Source organism: Gallinula chloropus, assembly GCF_964237585.1.
Source record: "Gallinula chloropus genome assembly, chromosome: 7".
NCBI lineage: Eukaryota > Metazoa > Chordata > Aves > Gruiformes > Rallidae > Gallinula > Gallinula chloropus.
This window is the reverse complement of record NC_140092.1, coordinates 26,482,493-26,508,093: the sequence shown is the minus strand read 5'-3', so window position 1 is coordinate 26,508,093 and position 25,601 is coordinate 26,482,493.

Genomic DNA, 25,601 nt, shown 5'->3' with positions numbered 1-25,601 from the left:
CTGGTCATCAACATAACAGGTGACACTCCCACCTCATCCATCCTGCCTGTCTGCCTTAAAGAGCCCAAGTCCTTCCATCCCAACACTCCAGTCATAGGAGACATCCCACCACATCTGTGTGATGCCAAGGTCATAGCCCTGAAGGTGTGTGCACATCTGGCTCCTCTTGGTTTTCCTCCACGCTACATGTCTTGACATAGAGGCATTTGATTCTGCCCCCATGAGAGTGACTGTCTGGCTGGAGTGGCTGGAATTCCTTTGAGGTACTTCACTGGTGTTTCCCTGTCAGCTCCTATTACCTCAACAGCCCCTGGAGCATCTCTGCTAGTCCTGAGGTGTGCTGTGGTGTTCAGAGAAGTTCTGGACACAACAGGCTGAGGGTCCTCACTAACACCCTGTCCCTCTAAGCTTGGTGTGTCATCCCACAGCTTATTACAGGCAAGCCTGGTATTATCCTCCTCCCCCTTTAAGCCTAGTTTAAAGCTCTGTCAGTGAGGTCTGCTAGCTCCTAGGCAAGGACCCTTTTTTCCACCTGAATTCATCAAGCCTGGTACCATGTAGGTGTGCAAGGCTGCCCCAATATTTTTCAGCTGCAGTTAAAGTAGTGGGCAAAATTCTGAACAGTCATGGGCAGTTTTCCCCTTAGCTTGATTACCAAGCTGTAGATGTAGATATCAATCTGAAAAGGAAGGGTAACATTTTTTTTGAGAACATTTTGGAAACATACTTAGAATTTCAAGCAACACATTGCTGGTTTACAGATAGTTTTGGAGAACCTGTTGTAGAGGAGAAACTACCTAAATGTAAATGGTTAGGCAGTATAGAAGTTGTGTCACTTGTTAGACGAACAAGCTTGTGCAAAAATCTTAGCTTCAGGCATCACACAGCCAGAACCACCCCCTGTTTTATACCAGTACTTCCTTAGGATTAGAGGTTTTTGGCATTCACAGCTGTCTTCAGCAGCAATTGCTTGAAAATCATTTTGCTATTCTTTCTGTATTAAGAAATCAATGCCCCTTTTTTATCATTTATCTATCCAAAGATCCTCCTAATTTATTGGAAGTTCATTAATGTACTGCCTACTACCTTTCAAGATCATTAAAGAAGTTAAATAATATCTTAAACCTTCTTCCTCAGCATTTTGTCCCTTTGAGCTGTATTGTAGATATGTGATTAAATTCACCTTACTGTTTCAAGTCTGGTCACCCCTCAACCTCTCCTCATTTTTTTTAAGGGGATAAGATTCAAATTTCCAGCCTTAAAATTATAAGTAGAACTAATCATTTCTTCCAGAGAGAAGTGATCCTTATTCATCAAGCCCTATGTCTTCTCTTCCTTTCAAGCCGAAAGGGGCTGTAAGATATTTCTAAGGCCCCCCCAGGATGCCAGAGCCTCTCTGACTTAAGTTTCCCTGGTTACTTTTGTGTTTTGCTTCAGCAGCCATCTGGGCAAAGCACAACAGGGCCCATCAATAGGATTATCTCTCCACAGAGGGGACCAGTCTCTCTTCCCTTATCTTCAGCAGATCCCGTATACTTCAGTCATCTGCATCTTCTGTCCTCAGTTGCAGGTACACATTCTCCAGTGGATAAGGTGCCTCAGAGATTATGGTGGTCCCCTCTGCCAGCTGAGCCAATAGACCAGTTTCTCTCATGGGATGCACCAGCCTCTCCTTACCTTGGTACTAATCCTGTGTCAGATGCACCAGCCTCTCCTTGCCCACCTTGGTGTCAATGCTGTGTCATGACTCTTTCTCCTGTTCGGGGATTTTTCTTCTCACATCATGATGCAGAACACAGGTTTTGAGCTCTGCTGATGCCCAAGTCACTTCTGCTCTTTCCCACACTCCCAACGCTGCCTTTTCAAGCCAAGTTTGTGACTGATGAACAGGAGTGTTTCTGTATGAAATCCTACACCCAGAAAGCGTCTCGCTTCATGTCAGTCAGACTTTTATTCAATCAAGGAGTTAGGAATCACAGAATCACCAGGTTGGAAAAGACCTTTAAGACCATCAAGTCATTAAGTTCCTGTTCTGTGCTAAACCATATGCCTGAGCACCCCATCTCCCCATCTGTTAAACACAGCCAGGGGTGGGGACTCAGCCCCCTCCCTGGGCAGCCTGTGCCACAGCCCCACAACTCTGCCAGGGAAGAACTTTTCCCTCCCAGCTGAGCTGACCCTGCCCTGGCACAGCTTGAGGCCATTCCCCCTCATCCCATCTCCTGTCCCCTGGCTGAAGAGACCATCGCCCACCTCTCTGCACCCTCCTGGCAGGGCAGTGGAGGTGGGGAGAAGGTCTCCCCTCAGCCTCCTCTTCTCCAGGCTGAACACCCCCAGCTCCCTCAGCTGCTCCTCAGAGGATTTGCCCTCCAGCCCCTTCCCCAGCCTGGTTGAATTACTTCATTGAGAAATGATATTCCAATTCCATCGGCTATGGATGGCCTATATCAGTTTATCACTAATAAACCACAGCAACTTAAATGACTGTCACATCTGATTAAGATGACATTTCATCTGCCTTAATTCCCACACCACAGATCTAGCTTCCTCCGTTTTCCTTACGGTCATTCAGCACACTTGGGAACTCTCTCTGCAGACAGTCCACCCCAACTCACCAGAGTCCATTAGTACATATCAGGCTATTCTGACATTTCACAGAATAAAGCTGCAGTTCAATGCCAAGCAGAAGATTAAATGCTTAGCTCTAAGAATCAGGTTCGGCTAGTGTTCAAAGGAGAGTGCTTTAGTGAATGAGACACAGTGAAACCAAAGAACACCTTCCAAAGAGCCAGCTGCTGCCAGGACACCATGCCAGCTCAGGAAGAATACAAATGCCCTGTTCTCATACCCACCCTCTAAGGCGCAATCCATCTCACAGAATCACCAGGTTGGAAAAGACCTTTGAGATGAGTCCAACCATACCCCATCCTCTACAAAACCACAGTGCCCTAAGGCACCTCATATACTTGTCTTTTAAATTCATCCAGGGTCAGCGACTCAACCCCTTCCTTGGGCAGCCTGTTCCACATCCTGACAACCATTTCAGTGAAGAACTTTTTCCTAATGTCTGACCCTGCCCTGGTGCAGCTTGAGGCCATTCCCCCTCATCCCACCACCTGTCACTTGGGTGAAGAAGCCACCACTCACCTCTCTACACCCTCCTTTCACATAATCCTTACTATTTCTCCCTGCCTTGCAGGCCAGACAGCAAGAACAGCAACAAGGTTGTGTTCTGACAAACATCAGTGATCCTCAGTTCTAACTTGCAGGATGTGCAGAGAAGATGAGGGGTAACCACTGCAAAGTATGTCAGGTCAAGGTGAAGGCTCAGAGAAACTGCTCTCTCAACTGGAAGGGACTTGTTTTCAGAGTGTAGATCCCAATAGCTAGAGGACTGTGTTGGCTAAGTTAGAGAGAGCTGAGGGACATAACAGACTCATCTCAGGTAGCAGGAGGGCACAGTAACACAGAAGGTACCTCCCACACTAGGGGTTAATTCTGGACCGGTGGAGGTAAATGCCAAAGCATCAACTTGGGTAACACAGGGTCAGTCAGAAGTCAGAACTTAACTGAGAACTGAAGAGCAAGCGATAACCGGCTGTGGCAGAGGACTGCCCCTACGAGCAGATATTGCACAAGTCATTAGGAGCTGAAAGAAATACCGTCTTTAAGATCAGTTACTGCTTCAATTAAATGAGGTCAAGGATCAGGCAGTATCAGTCAAGGTGCCAAACGATGTCACTTCCTTTAGTGCTCTCCAACTGTTGTTTTTGAAAAAAACGACTTGGCTAGACAAAACTGCATCATTAACTAATTGGTATGATGTATTCCTTCAACACTCAAGCTTCTGTGCTTCACAGCATTACAGAGATGTTTATAACAGGAGTAATTTTAGAGCTAAACATTATTTTGAGGTTTGTAATTGAATTAAAAAACCTGATATTGGTGATTTTGAAACCGTAATGTGTCTTTTAAGGTAAGCAAGCCTCATGTTCTTGTTTTGGGCACATCATCCACACACACGTAAAGTTACACAAACTTTACACAAACTAAGGACTCCAGTGGGGCGCAGCTCCTCCCAGCATGCTGAGGATCGACAAGCACACACGTCTGCATGGGAGTTGCAACCTGCAACACAGTCATCACAAACATCTTCCAAGATTCACCTGCTGCTCAGCTACCCTAATGCACCCAAAATGATTTATCTGACCTCACAGCTCTGAGAGCCAGCTCCACCAGCCTGTCTGCCAGGAGTGCCATGCCTGCAGTGCTTGCCTTTTCCTTCAAGGAGCAGAGTCTTCACTTAAAGAAGGGGACATCACCTTTCTGTGTGGGTCTCAGTGCAGATATCTGAGGTTTTAAGCTCTTTCCAGCATCCCAGGTTTGATCAGTGTCACCCCCACTGGGGGATGATGTGATGGAGAGAGGCCCAGCAGAAAAGGACATGGGGTAGTGATGGACAGAAAGCTGGACAGGAGCCAACAATGGGCTCTCACAGCCTAGAGGCCAATGGAGCTGAGCTTCTTCAGCGTGGAGCAGAGAAGGCTCTGGGGAGACCTCAGAGCCCCTTCCAGTCCCTGAAGGGACCCACAGGAACGAGCAGGACTGTTTGTAAGGGCATGGAGCAGCAGGATGAAGTGTGATGGTTTAAACTAGAACAGGGCAGGTTTAGATGAGACATGAGAATTTCTGCACTCTGAGGGTGGTGAGACACTGGCACAGGTTGCCCAGAGGGGTGGTGGAGGTCCCATCCCTGGAAACATTCAAGGTCAGGCTTGATGGGGCTCTGAGCGACCTGATCTAGAGAAGATGTCCCTGCTCACTGCAGGGTGGGACTAGATGGGCTTTGAAGGTCCCTTCCCAACCTAACACAGTCTATGATTCTATCCTATGCATTCCCCAACAGCTCTACTGACAAGGCACACACAACCCATTCCCAGTTTCACATATGGCAGAGTTACAACATAAAGGTAAAGGCCGCTACAGGCAGATTTAGAATCAGGAAGGTCAGAAAAGGCCTCTAAGATCACCCAGTCCAACCAGCCCCCTACCACCTCTATTACTCACTAACTACCACCTCTATAACTAAGGACCTCATCCAACCTTTCCTCGAACACCCCGAGGGATGGTGACTCCACCACCTCCCTGGGCAGCCCATTCTAATACCCAACTGCTCTTTAGGAGAAGAAATTTCTCCTCATTTCTACCCTGAACACAACTGCATTTCTACCTGCCCTGGCACAACTTGCAGCCATTCCCTCTTGGCCTGTTGCTAGTTATCTGCAAGAGGCAGCTCACCACAACCTCTTCAGGTGGTTGTAGAGAGAAGTAAGGTCTCCCCAGAGCCTTCTCTTCTCCAGGCTAAACAGTCTTTAGATGTTCCCTATCAGACTTGTGTTCCAGCACCTTCCCCAGCCTGGTTGCCCTTCTGTGGACACACTCCAGGGCCTTGATGACTTTCTCGTAGTGAAAGGCCTAAAACTGAACACGGAACTTGAAATTCTGGCCTTGCTTACTCCTTATCTGCCATGCATCTGTTTTGTTACAATGGTTACAATGGGAGCACCACTATGAACAATCACAGAATCACAAGGTTGGAAGAGACTTTTGAAGATCATCGAGTCCAACCATTCTCATCCTATGCTAAACCATATCCCTAAGTATCTCATCTACCCTTTCTTTGAACACATCCAGGGATGGTGACTCAACCACATCCGTGGGCAGCCTGTTCCAGGCCCTGACAACTCTTTCAGTAAAACAATAGATCAGGTTTGCTACCCATATCCAAAGATATGGGGTTAAACCTGTGTCATTTGACTGAAACCTGGGCATTTGACTGGAACATCAGTTCCTGGAATCAGCAGGCAAAGCATGTTGATACACACTGATGGGTACAAAAAACCCCACCAGTAGAGCAGTTTGTTTATGATTTAGTTCCTTCATAGCTTCTTAATAAGACTTTTCTTGGTCCAGCTAGAGCCATTGTATGCAGTTTGCAGAATGCAAGGCCCTGCTTTGGAGCTGCAGTGCGGCCTAGGTGTTGCTCGTAGGCCTCCTTCCTTTATTTTGTTTTTCCAGGTTTTTTTAAGCAGTGTAGTAGAACGAGTTATGCTTTCTTCATGTCACAGGCCTCCCGGGCTGATTTTGTACACAGAGAAAAAGAAGCTTCTGGCATTTTTCACATTTCAACCAGCAGTGGCTTGGCTGCATTATCAAAGCTGGCCTGGCAGATACACAGAGCAGAGCATCCAAGACCCACCACAGCCGCCGCCTGCACAGATGAACTAATAGCACAGATACCGCTGAGCCCCAGCAAGGAAGCAAGGGGAAAAATAAAAACCTACAGAGCCAGGGCTAGGCTATGGCTGTAAAGAATCTGCTTTTCTTAGCAGGTGCTTTAAGTTCCAACATCTGCTGGCCATATAAATCAAAGAAGCTTCTACAACCATTTACGCAAATGAATGATGTGAACATATAAATACACCGTAAGGGGTTTTTTTTTCCCCCCTCTATTACTATTCTTGGCATTGAACCCATATAGAAGGTTCAGCAATTTTTTTTGTCAACTAGAAAGGTGAGGTTATGGTAAGAAAAATACCTCATCAACTGGTTTGTTGCTTGTGGGGGGATTCTCAACCAGTTTTTGAATATATGGCTTCAAAACAAATTGAAGTACCTCAAGAAGTCCCTTCCTGCTTTCAGATCTACCGTATATTCAACTCCCAGAATGGAGTTCTGATTTTATTCAGGTGAAAAGGAACTTTACCAGCTTCATTTAAAAAAGGATTTTGCTTCTATTTATCACATGACTCATGAGAAAAAGCCAAGCTTTCAAAACAGTCAAAACATCTCCACTGAACATCAGGGGCTGTTGGGTGTGTCACACAGTTGTGTTATTTGCTACCTAATTATATGATTCAATTCCTTAAAAAGCCCTGATAGTCTATTCCACAGCAACTCACCCCACTCTGTCACAGCAAGAGGGGCTCTGTGCACCTTGAACTGCCCCTTTTCTGAACACCCTGCTCTTGGTCAGAAGGTCTCATACCTTAATCACTCTCCTGGCAAAACTGTGCCTCCTGAACTTGTACACACTTCTCTAATAAAATAAATAAAATAAAATAGAGATTTCATTCTCAGAGGCTTGATTCTATGAAAGCCATGACTCAGTAAAAGAGTGTTCATTCATAATTGTCCCTGTTCTCTGCAAGGGGTTGGACTAGATGACCTTCAAAGGTCCCTTCCAACCTAACACGCTCTGGTATTCTACGATAATGTTGAATAACCACTACTTTGTGGCACTCCCCTCTTTCCCTTTCCCCAGTAATTTTGGGGTGGCAGCTACTCACGTAGCTTGTGTGCACCATGCAGTCTCTCAGCTAGCACTGAGGCAAAACTCTTCCCAGTCATCTCTGGCACAGGAGGCTGGACTGGCTGCTCAGTCTTGGCACCTAACACATCTCCCCCATCTGATAGTCACGGCCAGAACACAAGCTTTATTTTCCACTGTGCTCATTTCTGAGATTTAAAGCTATGTGGACTGTAGGTCTGAACCAAAAAGCTGCAGTGAGGTATTCACTGAAGCTTCACGCTCAGTCCTGCGAGCTCGCCCAAGCTCCTACACGCCTGAAGTTCACTCTCACACTGTTAGTCCTGCAGAACAGCAGCATCTGTGGTTAACACACAGGGCTTGGGGACAGTCCTGCTGGATGAAATCAGTGTGGAGAGCTCATCCTTTGTACTGCACATCTGACCCTACTTCCATCGGTGCTCACAGCAGCATTTCAAGCCATGGGGGACCCAAGTTTGGTAGTTTGATACTACCTGCACCACTGAAATAAAAAATACTCCATTTTGACACTTGCATTGGCAGACTAACTTTTGAGGAGAGGGGTATCAGTTCCAGAAGATCCTTGGGTTTCACTGAGTGTTTGTTTTAGGCACACATACAATGCAAGTGCCATCCTTCAGGCCCTTCCCATTGCAGACAGTTCCAGATAGCCCAGCTCTGCCACTCCTGTTCTCAGAGGACATACAGTAGACTAGCAGTCCCCACCTGGGTCCTTGGGACTCCATTATTTGGAGAGGCTCCTAACAGTTGGTCACCCCTATGATTGGGTCTCATGTTTGGTAAGTAATTTTCCAGTGCATTCCACTCTTCTTTCAGAAAGACAGAGAAATTAGACCTCTTAAATCTAAAGACCACATATGAAGACTGCTCTCTTGGCACTGTCTTAAGAACGGGGACTGTGTGAAGTTATACTGATTCCAAAATTATTTCCTGTCTCTTGACAAAGCTTTCACAGAACGTGGAAATCCAGCCATTGTGAAGTACTAGTGGTGCCCAGGTGCTCCTGTCAATGAGAATTACCTCTACTGTCTACCTCTGGCAGACAGAGCCTCAAAGACAACCTTACCTTCCAAAGCAAGGGTCTTCAGTGCAAGAAACCTGGTAAACATGGGTTGCCTACTCCCTGCTATCATCAGACACCAGAACTACTACAACAAAAGATATGCCCATGGCTTGGCACCAAGTGCCCCCTCCTCTCAAGTAGGAAACTGCTCTGCTGGCAGGCAGAGCCTGTGCCTCAAGATCATAGAGTGGTTTGGGTTGGAAGGGACCCCAAGGAGCACAGAGTTCCAACCCCCTGCCACAGGCAGGGCCACCAACCTACAGGCCTGGAGCTACACAAGGTTGCCGAAGGCCCCATCCAACCTGGCACCCACCACCCCTCTCTCTGGGCAGCCCCTTCCAGCCCCTCACCACTCTCTCTGCAAAGAACTTCCCCCTAAGATCTCATTTAACCCTTCCCTCCTTCAGCTTCACTCCATCCCCCTTGTCCTGCCATTGTCTAGAGACAAGATCTACAGACCATGATACCTTCCAGCCCATTTTGCAGAGCAATGGTGTCACATATCCATTTTCATTGACATGCTTTCAAATTAACAGCTTAATACCTTGGAGTTATGGGTTAGACCTGAAGTGTTGATTGTTTCTTGTATCCTGCCACTGATGAGATCCAATCAGATCAGTGCAGAGCCACTTGGACTGCTGAAGAAACCACTGCAGAAAATGCTCTCAGATACGCCATCAGGAGTAACAGCTGGGTATGCAAGAGCTGTGTGCAGCCAGCACAAGAGGCATTATAGACAGAAATAATTGTGTTTATTAAAGCTCATTTGTCCTGAGCAGAACAACATATCACTTGGCCCCTAGAAAGCAGGTCCTGAGTGGTTAAACAAAAAGAATTAAGACCTCTAAAACCAGAGAGCCAAGTTGAGAAGGTTTATGGACCTAAAAAAATAATATAATACCAGCAAGTGAGTTTAGAATGCACTCTCCTAACACACTCTCATAACACATGTAAGCAAAAGGTATATTTAGAGCAAAGGAGAAACCTGAACCACTGAAGAGCATTAAAAACTTGCCACAGAAAAGCACAGAATCCTAGAACCCCCTGAGCTGGGAGGGACTCCTCAGGCCCATCAGTCCTACTCCTGGCTCCACACAGCCCAGCCCAGGCAGCACGGGGCACTGAGCGCAGCGGCCAGACGCTTCTTGCCCCCAGCCCAGCTCGGGGCTGGGACCCCTTCCCTGGGGAGCCTGTGCCAGCGCCCGACCCCCCTCTCAGCACAGAACCTCTTCCTGACACCCAACCTGACCCTACCCTGGCACATTTTGACACCTATCAGACTTGATTTGCTTTCCCAGCTTGGAGCTCTCCTCCACAGTATGTTTTCACTCTTAACCCTATTCATTCTAATACTACAAGTGATCTGAAAAAAATAATTAAATCAATGAGATTACTCCAATAATCAAGTAAATGACAAATAGTGGCAGATCCCATCCCAAAAAGACTAATTCCTTTTATCTTAGACCACACTGAAATACCACTGAACCAATAAATAACAATGTTTGATACTGAAGCATTATTGCCTGGATTTAACACAGACCATTCAATGTGTCAGGGCAAAAAGTGCTGCAAGAATACCATAGGACAAGAGTGAGTATTAAATAGAACGTGGTGGCTTTATGAAACAAGGGATGGGTCTGGGAAAGGGAGTAAATCCTCACAGAAACTAATAAGGTTCTTGTCTGCGCGGTGGAGTTCACCGAACAGCAACACTGTGTCATTGGGCTGGCACAGCAGCTGAATCACTAACACACCACCAGCAAAGCACAGGCAGCATGAAGATGGTGAAGTCACGGGCTCTTGCTTGATGCTGGGGTGTGCTGGAAAGGTCTCAGCCTTTGCACAGGGCAAGGATGGCCACGCTAGACAGGAGCGGGATTGAGGCGATGAGGCGCGGGTTCAGATGGCCTCGGTGGCTCGGCACTGTCACGTGGGTTGTAATGCCTGCACCACGTTCAGGGTTTCTCTGTACCTCCACTGCAAGGAAGGGACTAGATGCTGCTCAAATTCAGCAGGAGGTATCAACAGAGAGAGGACAGGAGTAGCCACCTGGCGAGAGATATGAACTCCTCCATCTTCACACATGGATGATGCTCAGATCCTTGGCAGCTCCTTGCCAAGAGGAGGGGTAAGAACGCTGCACTGACCGTGGAGGCACGCTCCATGGCTGTAGCCTCTCCAACAGCTGTGATGACTGCTTCTACCACCAGCTTTATTCCACCCATCCCCAGCACCTCCTTCTTCTGAGCATTCACTTGCCCTGCCAGGTCTTGGGCCAGACAGAGCATCCTCTGATTTCAGCACAGAGCAAGGCCAAACCCCAAGTGCTGCACGTTTCCAGTCTCCTACGTGCCCTGCTGAGCAGCATGAGCACCACTGGGACGGGCAACTGCTCCTGAGCTGCCAAAACCAGCCATGAGTCTCATGTGGGGTCCATCCCTGGAGCCAAAGCAATAGCAGGACTATGCCTGTGTATTATGTAGGCTTCTGTCCAGGAGTAATATGCTTTGGGCCTTAGTTTAATGGAATAAAACCCCATATACTAGCAAAGCAAATACTTAACGCTAGCAAAGCACCCGTGTTACTCAAGCCCTGAGCAAACAAAGGCTAACAAAGACATTTCCTCCAAACCAAACAAGGTCAGATTAAATATTGAAAGGTTAGAACACAAGCTCCAGCAATTTTGAAGGTAAACTGATTAGGAACATCAACATAAAATACGGCCTTTGGTGTAGAGGAAGAACTTTATGAACAGAGAAGCACGACCCATCAGTTGAAAGGGGGAAACAGCTCAGGGCAGGTAAGGATTAATACAAATAAGAGTTCAAAGAATAGTTACATGCTGAAATGCACATGCTAGGCAGCTTTCTGCTAAAATTAGAATATGTTTTCTGGCTGAAATTGAATTATACTTTCCCTCCCCAAATGAGCCTACTTAGCATGGCCAGCTAGATGTCATTCTTGGCTACAGAGAAAGTCTCATTTCACTGAGCTGCTGCAGGCATGTCCCCAGCCGTCCAGGTCCAAATGTAAAGCATACCTTTGACTTTACCTTGGAAGAGTTCACCTGAAATCATGACAAGGATCTAGATGCAGCCTTTAGGTACCTTCTGGTCAGGTGCCTTTAAGCCCCTTTTCTGCTGTGGTTAATGCAAGAGCAGTTTGCAAAATTTAACAGCCACTCTTAAGTGGACAGTTGGAGCGTTATGGTTTGGTCAAAGAAGAGAATCAATCCCTCAGCTACAGACATCTCAGAGCAGGAAATACAGATTCATGGCACATTTTCTTCATAGATTTTTGAGCATTAAAATGGTGGGCTCATGTTGTAAACCAACTGCTTACACATTCAAGTTCAGTTTTATTTATCAATGCCAAGGGAAGAAAGCTAATCAGTGCATTGCCCACCTTGAGTGAAATCCTTAGAGAACTTCAAGCTTAGGAGCCATGAAGCCATTATTGGAAACTCATTTGGCAAGATCTGTCTGGGCAACGCATCAAGTCACACAATCACCGACCATGAGGAGTTGGAGGGGACCTTGAAGGATCATCTAGTCCAACCCCCTGCCAGAGCAGGATCACCCAGACTAAATCACACAGGAACACATCCAGGTTGGTTTGAATGTCTCCAGAGAAGGAGACTCCACACCCCCTGGGCAGCCTGTCCCAGGGCTCCCTCACCCTCACCGGGAAGAAGTTCTTCCCCACATTGGGGTGGAACTTCCCGGGCTCCAACTTGAGGCCATGGCCCCTTGTCCTGTCCCCACAGACACTGAGAAGAGGCTGCCCATGTCCCCCTGTGTCCCACCCTTCAGCTATTGATCCCCATTGATCAGATCCCCTCTCAGGCTTCTTCTCTCCAGGCTGAACAGTCCCAGCTCACTCAGCCTTTCCTCATAGGGCAGATGCTCCAGTCCTTTATTCTTATGACTGAGAGACCTTGTTCAAGTCACTTAGTAGCTGTTCACAAGCTTCCTGTCCATAAGTTGAGAATATTTGCCCTCTCTCCTGTCCACCAGACATTGACATGGATGCAGTCTTTCTAGATAACCAGGTACCTCTGGTCACACTAGCAAGAAGTCCTAGATTTTGCCCAGCTTTGCCGATCTCTAACAATTTTTAATAGTGCATCAGCAGTGAAGACCACACCCTACCATTGGTCTGTTCCTCGCTTATCCTCCTATAATAAACCCCAGTGCTCTGCTTCGTTGACATATAAGATGAAGAACAAAAGGCACCACCCCAAGGTTAAGTTTTGCTTAGGTTTAGGTTTTGCTTAGACAGACCAAGCACAGCACCAAGCAAAAGCAGCAGCTTGTGAAAGAATCCCAAAATCTAAAATGATGACTGAAAAAAACCTAAGATAAATTACATCATTTCTATTTACATCTCTCAAAAAAGTTTAAAAAAATTATTAAAATTCCCTGTAAAAGAAAAGTGAATTCTCCCCCCCTCCTCCCCCCCCAATTCTTGGCTTGATTAAAGGCCCATGCAGGGCAGCGAAGAGCTGAGAGCAGTCTGGCTGCTACAACTAGTTTCTGTGCAGCCCTCATGGTCTCTCAGGTCCCAGAAAGACTCCACCACATTTATGCAGACCTGGAGCACCTCCTTCACTATGGGTACCCTTGGACAAAGGCTAGTCATTGCCTACCTTTGAACCCATCTCTCCCCAGCTCCTGAGGCCTGCAAGGGAGCATGTCTGCTCATTCACAGCCGCAGCCCTTTGAAGTGCCATTGATATTCGAACCTCGTGGAGCCTCTCTGAATGCTAACGGCACCCTCCAATGCAACTCAGGCCACACTACAAATAAACTTGCTCTGGTGAACCTGCTAGCGGCTGCAGCCTGCTAACGTCAGGCCAGCTCTGAGAAAAGGGCTCAGCAGCATAAGCATTGCAAAGGAAAATAAAATCCTCAGCATGGAGCCCTGGAGAAGAAAAACAGTGAGATATTTAAACCTAACCATTTCTTTTTAAATACTTGGGTGTTCTTTATAGAGGGAATTTCCCCCCCTCCCCCGCTGCCCCCACCAGAAGCTTCCAAAGTGTTACTCACTTTATTTACAGAGCTTTGATGTGAGCCTCCAAATTTTTAGTTCATCTTTTAGGAATGTGAGGGTCAACTGATTTTCTCTTTCTGGGGAAATTAGGCTGAATCTCATACCACCATTTATTCCAAACAAGGAAATACATTGAGGAATCTAACTTCTAACTCACAACAGCGTTTAAAAGCTCCAGCATCACAGAGTTTAGGTACCCTGCACTAACCCTGAAACACCCACTGATTGTTTTTGCACACACAAAGTGTTCAGCTGCTGCATGTGAGCAGCATCACAAGACCTGTTTGCTCTTAAAAGTCTGAAAGAAAATGATACTCCTCCCTCACAGAAGTTGGGATCATCACTTTCTAGCACAAGAGACATGCCTGTACAAAAATAGTAAGCCAAAAAATAACTGGAGTTAAAAACTTGACTTAAAAAGCCAAACTCAACTCAAGTTACAGAATCCCAAGGTTGGAAAAGACCTTTAAGATAATCAAGTCCAACCATCCCTACCCTATGCAAACCCAGATCCCTGAGCACCTCATCTCCCCATCTGTTAAATACACCCAGGGCTGGGGACTCAGCCCCCTCCCTGGGCAGCCTGTGCCACAGCCCCACAACTCTGCCAGGGAAGAACTTTTCCCTCCCATCTGAGCTGACCCTGCCCTGGCACAGCTTGAGGCCATTCCCCCTCGTCCCATCTCCTGTCCCCTGGCTGAAGAGACCATCGCCCACCTCTCTGCACCCTCCTGACAGCTCAGTCTCCCCTCAGCCTCCTCTTCTCCAGGCTGAACACCCCCAGCTGCTCCTCAGAGCCCCTTCCCCAGCCTGGTGAAGTTGTGCCCTTAGAGACAGTGCCTCCTGCCAAGAGGCTATCAGCAGAACCATGCTGATCCAAGCGGGTTTTCCACCCACGGGTAGGGTGGCTTCTACATGACAGATCCCCCTGCTTCAGGTAACACTAATTGCTCTGAGCTGTGTGGAGCACACGCTCACAGTCCCTGGCATTCCCATTTATTTATTTTGATTTACTGACTTCGTTGGTTGTTGCCTGAGCCATTTTTTTCCCTGCCTTGTGGTTACAGCAGCCTCTGGAGTATGATGTCTCTCAGCTTGAGAGCAACTCTAATGGCATATTGAGTGCTCATTTGTAAAGGCAATCTTAGTCTCATTAAAACTTTCAGCAGTCATATCATCCAGAAAGCTCACAGCAACCATGACAACAAAATATCTGATGGGAACAGCAAGAGGATCCCAGGTACCTGAGCTGTGGAGTTTCTGGCTAAGATCAGTCAGGGGGAAATGCAAAAGCCTCTGGTATCTACTGAGGTTTAAAAGAACAAACATGTCTGAACCTAGAGCTGGATGAACTGTCAAAATACAGCTACAAATCCAGGAGCTGACTCTGCAGAACATTCCTGATTTCAAATCTTTCTGTTGGAAAGCCTTGGAAATGGTCAAACACAACAGCCTTTGTCAAACACATCCACATAGCATGGCACAGCACTGCCTACAGCCATTTCATATTCCCAAGACGACTTCCTGGAGCTCGCACCTGCAGAAGCATCCTACAGACAGGTCTGTGCCGGACTCATCTCCTTCCCAAAGCCTGGAATGATGGAAAGGGAACCAATAGAGTTTAGACCCTTAGATGTTGAGGTCCTACTTGAAGCACATTCTTCTATAGAACACCTGTACCTCCGACAGACCACAGATAAACAAACCCCCAGCAATCCTTTGTATGGTAAGCACATTTATAACACATATAAATCTAATATCAGCTATTCATGACCTGGAAAACAGTATTCCTTCCCCTGCTAACTTATCATGATGAAGTATTGTCTTGAAAAATGAGGCAGCTTGGGCATTATTGGCATTGTAACCAGTTATACAAAGACTTCATTCCTGCACCTTCTCAGCCCATTTCCAATCAAACAGCACTGAAATCAGTAATCAGATTAGTTCCTGCCCTGTGCTTTGTATGGGACACACACTGAGCAGGTCATTAAGAGATGCACTAAAACCAGAGTCCCTGGTGCCTTTCAAGCAGCTTGCTGCATTAAACTCCTCTCACCTCTGATGTTTAGGTTACTGTTGCATAATAAAGGAGCAATCAGGTACATCAAAGGAGGACTAGGAAGGGGCAAAGTCTTTCTTACTTGTAATCCCAGAGCATTTTCCTACTTAACTCACTCAGCAGAAAAACAATGTTCACTTCAAGTTGTGAAAGGGACATCAAGCTGGTCCCTGGCCCAGCAAACATGCTCTAGGAGCATTGAAGTAATCAAGTAATACAGTTCTAACCCTGACAGGGTTTCAGTGCATTTGGTATCCCGCTGGTCAAGACTGAAGCTGCAACAGCACGAGCCAACATTTTCAGATGTCTTTCTCTATACTTAACTAAGTATGTAAGTGAGCTCACTCAAAGGGCCTGAGGTCACTCTGCATTTCTTCAACTTACACAGAAAAAGGCATGCAGATGCTTGGTTTAAAGGCAACAGGGTAACCCTTACCTTCTCTTCTCTCTCCTAAGTTAAGCAGAACACAATTCCTTGAACTAAAATAATGGAAAACATCCTGGGTTTAGAATTCCCAACTTCCATGGGCTTTTTGCACTTCATGCCTATGAAACACACTTTTTTAATGTTTGAGAAACATTTGATAATTGCACAGTTTAAGATACATACATTTTACATATATGAAATTCTTTTGTGTAACATCCCTGACACATGTAGAAAATTAAGCTGAATACACTACATGTATGCAACACAGAAGGTAGTGTAACACTAAAGCTCAGCTTACCAACCCTAAACCATGCTACTCTATCAGAGCATATGCATCTATATATATATATATAAATTATGCATGCACACTCACTGTGCTATACATGCTTCTAGCATTGCAAACAGTTAACCATCTCATATGTGCTCCCTGAGAAAGGATTTCAGGTCCTGAAGTCTACAAAACCCCTTGTATGTATTTACAGAATCACCAGGTTGGAAAAGCCCTTTAAGATCATCAAGCCCAACCATTCCTGTCCTGTGCTAAACTATACCCCTAAGTACCTGATCTACCTTTTTTTTAAATACAGGGGCAGTGACTCAACTATAGAATCATAAAACGCTTTGGGTTGGAAGGGACCTTAAAGCCCTCACCAGACCAGGCTGCTGATGGACCCATCCCACCTAGTCTTGAACACCTCCAGGGAGGGGGCAGCCACCACCTCCCTGGGCACCCTGTGCCAGGGCCTCACCGCCCTCATATTGAAGAAAAAAATTATTAAATGCATATTTGCTGCAGGGTTTACAGAGCTCCTGACATGAAGCCATTGCTACAGAAGAAACACAGTGGAGTGGTTTCACCCATCATGCATGGTTCATGCTGCGCACCGAAGCTGGTGGCATCCCAAAGAAACAAACAGGCTCTCACACAACTGAAACCTGTAACGGAACGTGCATGGGCAGATACACACGTTCAGGAGAGCGTGATTTAGAAAGCAAGGTTACCTTAAATATGGTATTTGTCAACTTCCAAGAGCTTGACTTTGAACCTTGGAATATTGCTTTGATTAAAAGGCTTTGGGGTTTGCTTGGTTTTCCTCCCCTTCTCTGCTGTCTAATAGGATATACATTTACCACCGCAAAGCTAGTGTATTTGTAGTAAACTATGTGCAGTTACCTAAGTCTTCAACCCTGCTTCAGCATTAAATCATCCAGAAAAGCAATTTATTGCTTCATATATTCCAACCCCGTGAACAACATCCATTAAATCTCCATCTCATATAGTGACCACATTGCTCTGCGCTCGGATTGCGGTCTCATACTGCAGCCTCTGAGACAGTGGATTACCCTCTCCTTGCCAACGGGAGGCTTGATACAGCATCCCAGGGCACACAGATTCCCATCTACAAAGCAGCCCCTAGTTTAAGGATTCCTCCATCACAAGGTATAAACACTGAGCCCAAATCAGTACTTGTTCTGGGAGCAGAGGAACCACCAAATTGTTCCTTCAAGAGCGAGAACATAATCATCTCAGAAGTTGGGATAACACCTCAGTGCTAAATCCCATATGGAACATGAATTGAAAGTCTCATAAATGTACCACATAAAATCAATTACAATGTCAGAAGCATTTAGCTTATGTTTTTTTCCTTGAGCCTGTACATCTTGTTAAATAAAAGCCTTTCAGTCTACTTTTAGACAAATCTGAGTCTAATGGATATTGCCTTTTAAGACACTAAAATCACTTTTATTTCTTTCTTTGGCTGTGTAGAGCAGGCTCTCATTAATGTACTGTGATTATTTTTTAGACTTTCTTCCTCCACAACCATTGGAAACACCAATTCAGCAATTCCAGCCCTTGGTGCCCAAAGTGCAGAAAGGATTTACAATAAGAAATGACTACTACATGCTCAGTGAGATAATTTTTGGCTGCTGGTTAGAAAAATCTGTCAAGCAACCCACTACCAGTAGCTTAAAAAGGTTAGTGAAACTAGTTTCTATTTCTGCAGCAGCTTCTAGGAGATTTATTGCACCTTTTTACCTAAAAGTCTGACACCCCCCATGCAGGCAGGCTAAGAAAACTCTAGGAAAAAGCTACCACGCAACAGGTATCACGAGGACATCTCTTCCCAGGCTGAGAGTCAGGGGTGTGCCACCCTCCCCAAAAGAGGTCATAAATCTCAGCTTAGGTGACTACCACGTTGGGTATTTCAGGCAGCTTTTTCAACCTTGGAGGTTTGGGCAACCTGCCAGTAATGAAGATGTATTAATGCTTAATGCAGCTTAATGTAATAGGTGTCATGTTCGTAATTTACAGAAGCTCTTTCTAAAGCATTAAATTCATTTATACTCCTTAAAAGCTACTCAATCCTCAGGGCTAAGTTAGTTTGGTTGGTGGGAGGGGGCTCTTTTTTAGGATCAAATGATATATAAATTGTTAACATATCCAAACTCATCCATTAGTGCGTGTGAAAGCAATAAATGTGCCAAAGTAGCAATAACATGATCGAGGAAAGTCATTGTGGTCATTAGGGCTGAAAGGGTTTCATTTATGGCCCCAAAGAGAATGAAGGCTGTAAAATAAACCTTGGGAGCCCTGCTGACCAAAAGGTTTGCCTTATTATGTTAAAACAAAAACTCAAAAAACACATTTTCTGTTTCACAAACAGCTACAGATCATACTGTTGGTGTCACCACTGCTTCTGTCACCCTACTGTCCTCTGTGGTGTAGAAATTAATACAGGGCATAAGCACCATAAAAGAGTTGAGCATCCAAACACAAAGCTGTTCAACTGCGCCTGCCCCACAGCATGTCAGAGATACACCCCAAAAGGTTTGTAGTCATCTAGAAGGGCCACATGAGACTGACAGCCCAGGGCTTGGAAAGCTCTGGGATGTGCTGTCAAGTCAGCACAACTCTTGTTGATGTAAGATTTGTGCTGCTTCCAGTCTGAGGCTTGAGCGTCCATCTCAAGACATCCTTCATGAGATTTCATGCCTCAGAGCCTGGCTCCTCAGGGGCACACAATACTGGCTACGACAGGCACACAGCACCTCAAAGCACAGAGGAACATAGGGCAAGAGCTTTCTTGTCTCTTGTGTGTCAGTAACACAAGGCAGACCCTGACAGTGGAGATGTCTACATGCTGCTAGCAGCCATACAGACTCAACAGCTATCAAAAGAGACCAAATCTTTCCTTGGTGACAGCTGAAGCTTAGTCCAATTTTGAACTAGTGACAAAACACCTTTGAGAACCCAGGACTTGACGTTTTGGATCGCTAAAGAGCTGTCAAATCTGTCCTTGCAATACTGCAGTCACAGTTCCCCAAGCATCAGGCATTTCAGTGACTTAGTGCATCCTGAATTACAGCACTACCTTTGCCCCGAACCAACTGCAGGTCACGTTGTACTTTGCAACGTTAAAGTTCTCAAAGCACCACATAATTTTGCCTTTTCCCATTCTGTTTACAAAATGTTTCCCAAAAACCAGCTCCTCCACTCTGCTCCTGCTAGTCTATAGAGATGTCCAACTGGGGTCAGACAAGTTGATCTGTAGCCCTGCTGAGAGCAGAGTTTGACTGGAGGCACACATGCTGAGTGAAGGACTGCAGAAAAGACTCTACCACTTGCTCTTTGTCCACTTTGTCCTCAAGGAAGAGTGAGTAATCCCTAAGGGTGACCACCAGACAGCAAGGAGCTGGTCAAAGACCCCACCAGATTCCCAGCAGCAGAGCACTGGCCTTCCTCTTCCATTGTTTGCATGCTTTTCATCAACGTTTCTCACCATAGCAGAGAGCTGCCAGCAGAAAGGAATCCACACCAACCCTTTCACCAGGCTACACCTCTTCCTAACCAGGTGCCTGTGCATGTTACAGGCACACGACAGAGCGGAAGCTGCGCCTCCACACGCATCGCTACAAGATCAGAGAGTGTGTCTAACAACCTGTAATTAAGTCATGTCATGTAGCCAGATTCGACTTGGAGAAAAAATGCCTACAGTAATTGCATTTAGTTCATCTTGTAGCATGGTCCCCATCATAACTGCTAATTCAATTGTACGTTCATTCTGCCAGCTCATTGCCATTAAGCACACATTTAATTACTTCAATAAAGGATTAATATGCAGCACACAAAAGAAAGGACATCACGCTGTGCCAAAGCACACAGCTGCCCCACCATTTAGCAGGGAGATAAAGAAAGAATATCATTGGGCAGTATAATCCTGTTACAAATACATCATTATTAGATGAACATTCGGGACTTTTATTTTCATGCTTGTTATTCACCACTCAGCATACATATCTTTCCTTGGCACCAGAAAGAGTCATAATGTGCAAGTGACAGCTCTGCCATTGTTGTCCCAGTGATGGCACTGCTGGCCCCCCCTCCTCCTCGCTCCCCCAGAAGCTTGTAAGGTTGCTCTTATCTCGTCTCCAGGCGAGGGCTTACAGCAGCTACATTACAACATCCTGAGATAAGGGGCCCTGCTTGACATTATTTCTGTCTGTGCTGCAAACAACTGACAAGCATGGCAAGTATTAAAAAGAAAAAAAGGAGTGAGAGCAACAAAGGCAGCTGCCCCCACCCTGGTTCCCCCCCCTTCCATCCTCAGAAGACAGCTCATCAATTCTCCAGGATGTACACAATCATTATTGTAGGGGAAACAAAGACCAGTGTCAATTGTGCAGTGTTATAAAGCAGTCCCTCAAATTAAAACCATGTACCTAACTGCATCTGATGGCAGAAGCTATTTAGCAGTGATATTTTACGGAAAGGCAATGAAAAGCAATAACTGCTTTATTTAATGTATCTGTTCAATCCAGCTGCCTTGGATGGGCCTTAATAGAAGCTGTCGATCAATGTCAGTGCCTTTGAAATAACTGCAGCAGACTGCAATAAACACGAAGGAAAGATAACTAAAGCTACTGATCAGCCTCTTGTTACCTTCCTGCACTCAGAGATTTGTCATTTGTTTGTACTGCTTATAATAGCTGGGGGTGGGTGATTAGCACGGGAGCACAGGGCTGCAGGAGTGCAAGGGGAGGAGCGAAGCCAGTTGAGAAGAGGCACCGACCAAAAAAGTTCACCTGGGATACCACTGCACCTCCATAAATCACAGATCTGGTCTCTTGCTGTTTCTGTTCAGGACAACTTAACTTCCTCATGCTTCTCTGGTCCACAGAACAACTTGAAAAACAAAGTGTTGGGGGCAACTCATCGCCCTTGCTCACTCATGACTACTTCAGATTAGCAGCACCCCAGCTCCTTCACAGCTCCCAACATAGGGATCCCTCACAATAAGGAGCAGCAGCACCCCAGCTCCTTCACAGCTCCCAACATAGGGATCCCTCACAATAAGGAGCAGCAGCACCCCAGCTCCTTCACAGCTCCCAAAATAAGGATCCCTCACAATAATGACCAGAAGCAGTTATTTATGTATTCAGATGCTCAAAGTGGTGACACAGAAGCAGGCAGCATGCAAGGAGCTGCCTTTTGTGGGATAACATGCCAGAGGTAAGCCAAAACAAGCACCTTACCCTTGGTGTAGTGCAGCAGCTGCTCCCACAGGAAGATCAGGCAGCAAAAAAGTCCACAGCCATTCACACAAAGCACCTTCTGATGGCAACAGCAGGATGCTGAGAGGGTCCTCCTCCTCCAAAAGCAGAGCAGCCTAAACAAAAGTAAAGACTCCAGTAAGACAAACACCTACAAGCTTCTCACCAGCACTTCCAGTACCTGATGGCAACAGTAGGCAAAGACAAAATTTAGGAAGGGCCCAATACAACAGCTTAATTCAGCAATACACCTGTTGACTTCCAGCTGATCTAGGCAACTCGTTTAACTTGAGTTTGAAAGGCTCCAAACAAGTTTTGATCATCTAGTTGCCTCCATAATATTGTAAAGCTTCAGGTTGGCAGTTTTCACAGCAACAGAATTTGTGGTCATTTTAGCTCTAGAGCCTTAACAGGCTGATTGTTATTTGCTTTGCTCCAAAGAGGCCAGGAAGAGCTCAAGAGGGACCTGTAATAACTCAGGAGAACACAAAAAATGTTCGCCCCTCTTTTTGCAGCCCATCAGTTTCACTCAAAGATTATTAGAATTTCCCTCAATATACTGGAATCTCAGTCCCTAAATTTTCATCTGGTGGCCTCCAAGGAGGAACAGGTAGAGAGTCTGTATTTCCAGGGAGCCTGTGACCAGCATTCCAGGTAAAACATCTCTAGCCGTCAAGAGAACACCAGCGGAATCCAGACCACAGTATTTGAACTACTGGACTAGGAGTTTCTCCTTTCCTCTCTGGTACTGAAATACTGTTAGGATGAAGTCTAAATTTAATTTCCTTTAGTTACAGGTAAAGCTGTAAAGGTTTGCTTTGGGTCAGCAGAGTTTTTCTTGGCAGTTTTGTAACTTTCTAGAGAACAGATCCTCTTTCCATCTCAGCTTTTAACCGTACAGCCCTCACCTACGCACAGGGAGTCTGTGAGGGTAGAGAACAGCCTAATGCACACACAGCACAGCCTGGGCCTGCAAGAAGAGCTTTACAACCTCCTACCCGTGCCTGTCTAGCCCAGGATCCTTCATGCTATTGCCAGTACATGCCTAGGGAACAGCATGAAGAAAATTGAAAGTACACCAGAGTTTTTACCCCCAGAATAGTCTCGTGGCTTCTACAAGTATTTGGATTAGTCATTTCCTGGCCCAAGAGTGGTCACTCCATATATAATAAGACAGGCTACCAGGGCAGGAGTTTTCGACCCTTCAAGTAAACATCTTACACAAGCATTTACTGGAAGTCATTTGCCAACCACCAATTTTCATGGCCTAGCATTTAGAAAATTAGTTACCATTATTGTGGTATATAGGAGAGAAGTCTTAAGAAGCAGGCATTTCTCCCAGGAATCAGAGATCCCTGGGTTTTATCCCACTTTGGCCACTTAAAAGCCTGTAGATGCACATCAGTAACAACAATTTAAACTACATCAACCCCTTTTGTTAGCTGTTCTCTGTTGCTTAGCCTAACAGTTCAGAGGTATAATGCTTGTTGTTCACTCATTCTATATGTGTGATAAGATAAATCTTAATCCAGTAAAATTAAGTAAAACTAAGATCTAACTACTTGTAAACCAGTGTTTAGAGACAATTGCCTTGCTCACTAAGGCCTGCAGTGAGGCTGGTGGGTGTCAGCTGCTTGACCATATGCTGGTATCGAAGCAGAAAGACAGCAAAAAACAGTGGAAGAAGGTGATGGCTTTCCATATTTTTTCCACAGACAGGCCTTGAGCACCCAACAAGAACCATCAGCATGTCCTTGTGCTGCACAGGGCATGACCCAGCTCTGAGATCCCCATTCCTTCTGTCCCAGTCACCATCTGAAAGGAGCACAATGAATTCCGTCTCATCTTCCTGAACCCATGTTCTGCAGATGACCTCTATCAGTATGCACAGACATCAAGCAATAATACAGATGCAATACAAATCACACCCTGCAATTAAGCTAATAAGCCCAACCAGTGTCTAACTGGAAAGCCCAGGGCTTGGAAACACTGACCAAACACATGGCTCCTGGCAGGAAGCAGAGCCCTGTGCACCCACTGTGGCAGTACTCCCAAATAAGCTCCAGGCACTTAAGTGTTTAACACAGGGGATCCAGCCTTCACTCTACACTCAGAGGTAATCACTGTTATCAGTCTGAAAGAACATGGACATTTCTCAGATTAAAGGAGAAATTCTGTGGATTTGCCTGAGTACTCAGTGGAGCCACTTTTGCCAGTCCCCTGTCAGAAATCTTGCTGTGGGCTGTTGAGGGTACCTACATCTGCTGCCCCACTAAAATGCCTTTACACAAATGCACGTAGCATGGGGAACAAACAGGAAGAATTAGAGATCTTTGTGCGGTTGCAGGGCCACGATCTCACTGCAATCACAGAAATGTGGTGGGGCAGCCTGGATGACTGGCACGCTGTCATGGATGGCTACGTGCTTTTTAGGAAAGACTGGCTAGGGAGGTGAGGTGGGGGAGTTGCTCTTTATGTGAGAAAGCAGCTAGAATGTATTGAGCTCCACCTGGGGAAGGATGAACCATCCATCGAGTGCTTGTGGGTTAAAATCAAGGGGCAAACTGCTACGTGTGACATTGTTGTGGGAGTGTGCTGCAGGCCCCCTGATCAAGAGGAGCAGGTTGATAATGCATTCTATAAGCAGTTAGAAACAGCCTCAAGATCCTGGGCACTGATCCTTATGGGGGACTTCAACTATCCAGATATTTGCTGGGCAAGCAACAGGGACAGTCGTATGCAGTCCAGACAATTTCTGTGTTGTGTAGAAGACAATTTCCTGCTACAGATGGTGCAGGAGCCTACAAGGAGAGGGCGGGTGCTGGACCTTGTTTTCACTAACAAGGACGGGCTCGTTAGGGAAGTGAAGGTCGGGGGCAGGTTAGGACAAAGCGACCATGAAATGATCGAGTTCAAGATCCTGGGTGGAAGAAGCAAGCCAGAAAGTAGGATAGCTACCCTGAATTTTAGAAGAGCTAACTTTGATCTCCTCCACTACTTAATAGGGGCTATCCCATGGGCTACACTGTTTGAAGGAGTGGGAGCCTGTGAGAGCTGGCTATTATTCAAACAGCGCTTCTTCCAAGCACAGGAACGATGCATCCCTTTGAGTAAGAAATCAGGAAAGAGAGGCAGAAGACCTGCGTGGATGAACACAGAGCTATTGAGTAAACTCAAAGAGAAGCAGAAGATCTATGAATTGTGGAAAAAGGGTCTGAGCACCTGGGGAGAATACAGGAATGTGGTCAGGGCCTGTAGGGATGCAACTAGGAAGGCTAAAGCCCTCTTGGGGCAACTTCCATCCTGGACTGACAATTGGTAGAATGAAGAATCAAGGTATTTATTTTTCCATCTCAGACCTTCCAGCATCAACAATCCTCATTTTGGAGTCCATCACTCAAAGATTGTCACCCAGTGATCTTCTGATCCATCCCTTTCCCACTTTTTGCAGCATTTACACCCCTATTTCCTCTCCTGAAAATTCAAAGTTATTATTTAGCCTCTTATCTTGCACTGACTCTTCTTTTGGCCATCCTACTCCCTGAAAAATACCACCCATTCAAATGATCTCCCACAACACTGCATGAAAACTTGATTTCAGACTGTAGTTTTGTTCCTGCCTGCTCTTTTTATGCAGCCCCACAAAGTGCAACACAGGCCTCAGCAGACACAGGCCTCAGCGGATGATACAGTTGAAAGCAAGGGCCCTTACCCACCATGGCACAGCCAAGGCCTACCATCACCACTCCCCTCTTGCCACCACAGTTTATACCCTGGGTATTGGCTCCCTGGAGACAGTATTATTTTCACATTTCTGTTTGTCCAGAGCCCCACGCTTTGAAGGCACAAGTAGAGATAGAAGTCACGATATTTTGAGAGCCAGAACTGCCTTTCTCTACCACTTGCCTAAGCATTTAGAGGGCCTGCATTAACAGATACAAGCCCCAGCAGTCACTTCAAGATAAGCTTTGTTTTGGATGGCACTAACTACAGTACTGGTTGGGGTTTTTTTTAACAGCAGTAAGACATAACACCTGGGAAGCTGCTTTAAGCAGCCTGTAAATCTGACCTCAGTGCTGGGGAAAACCATGGA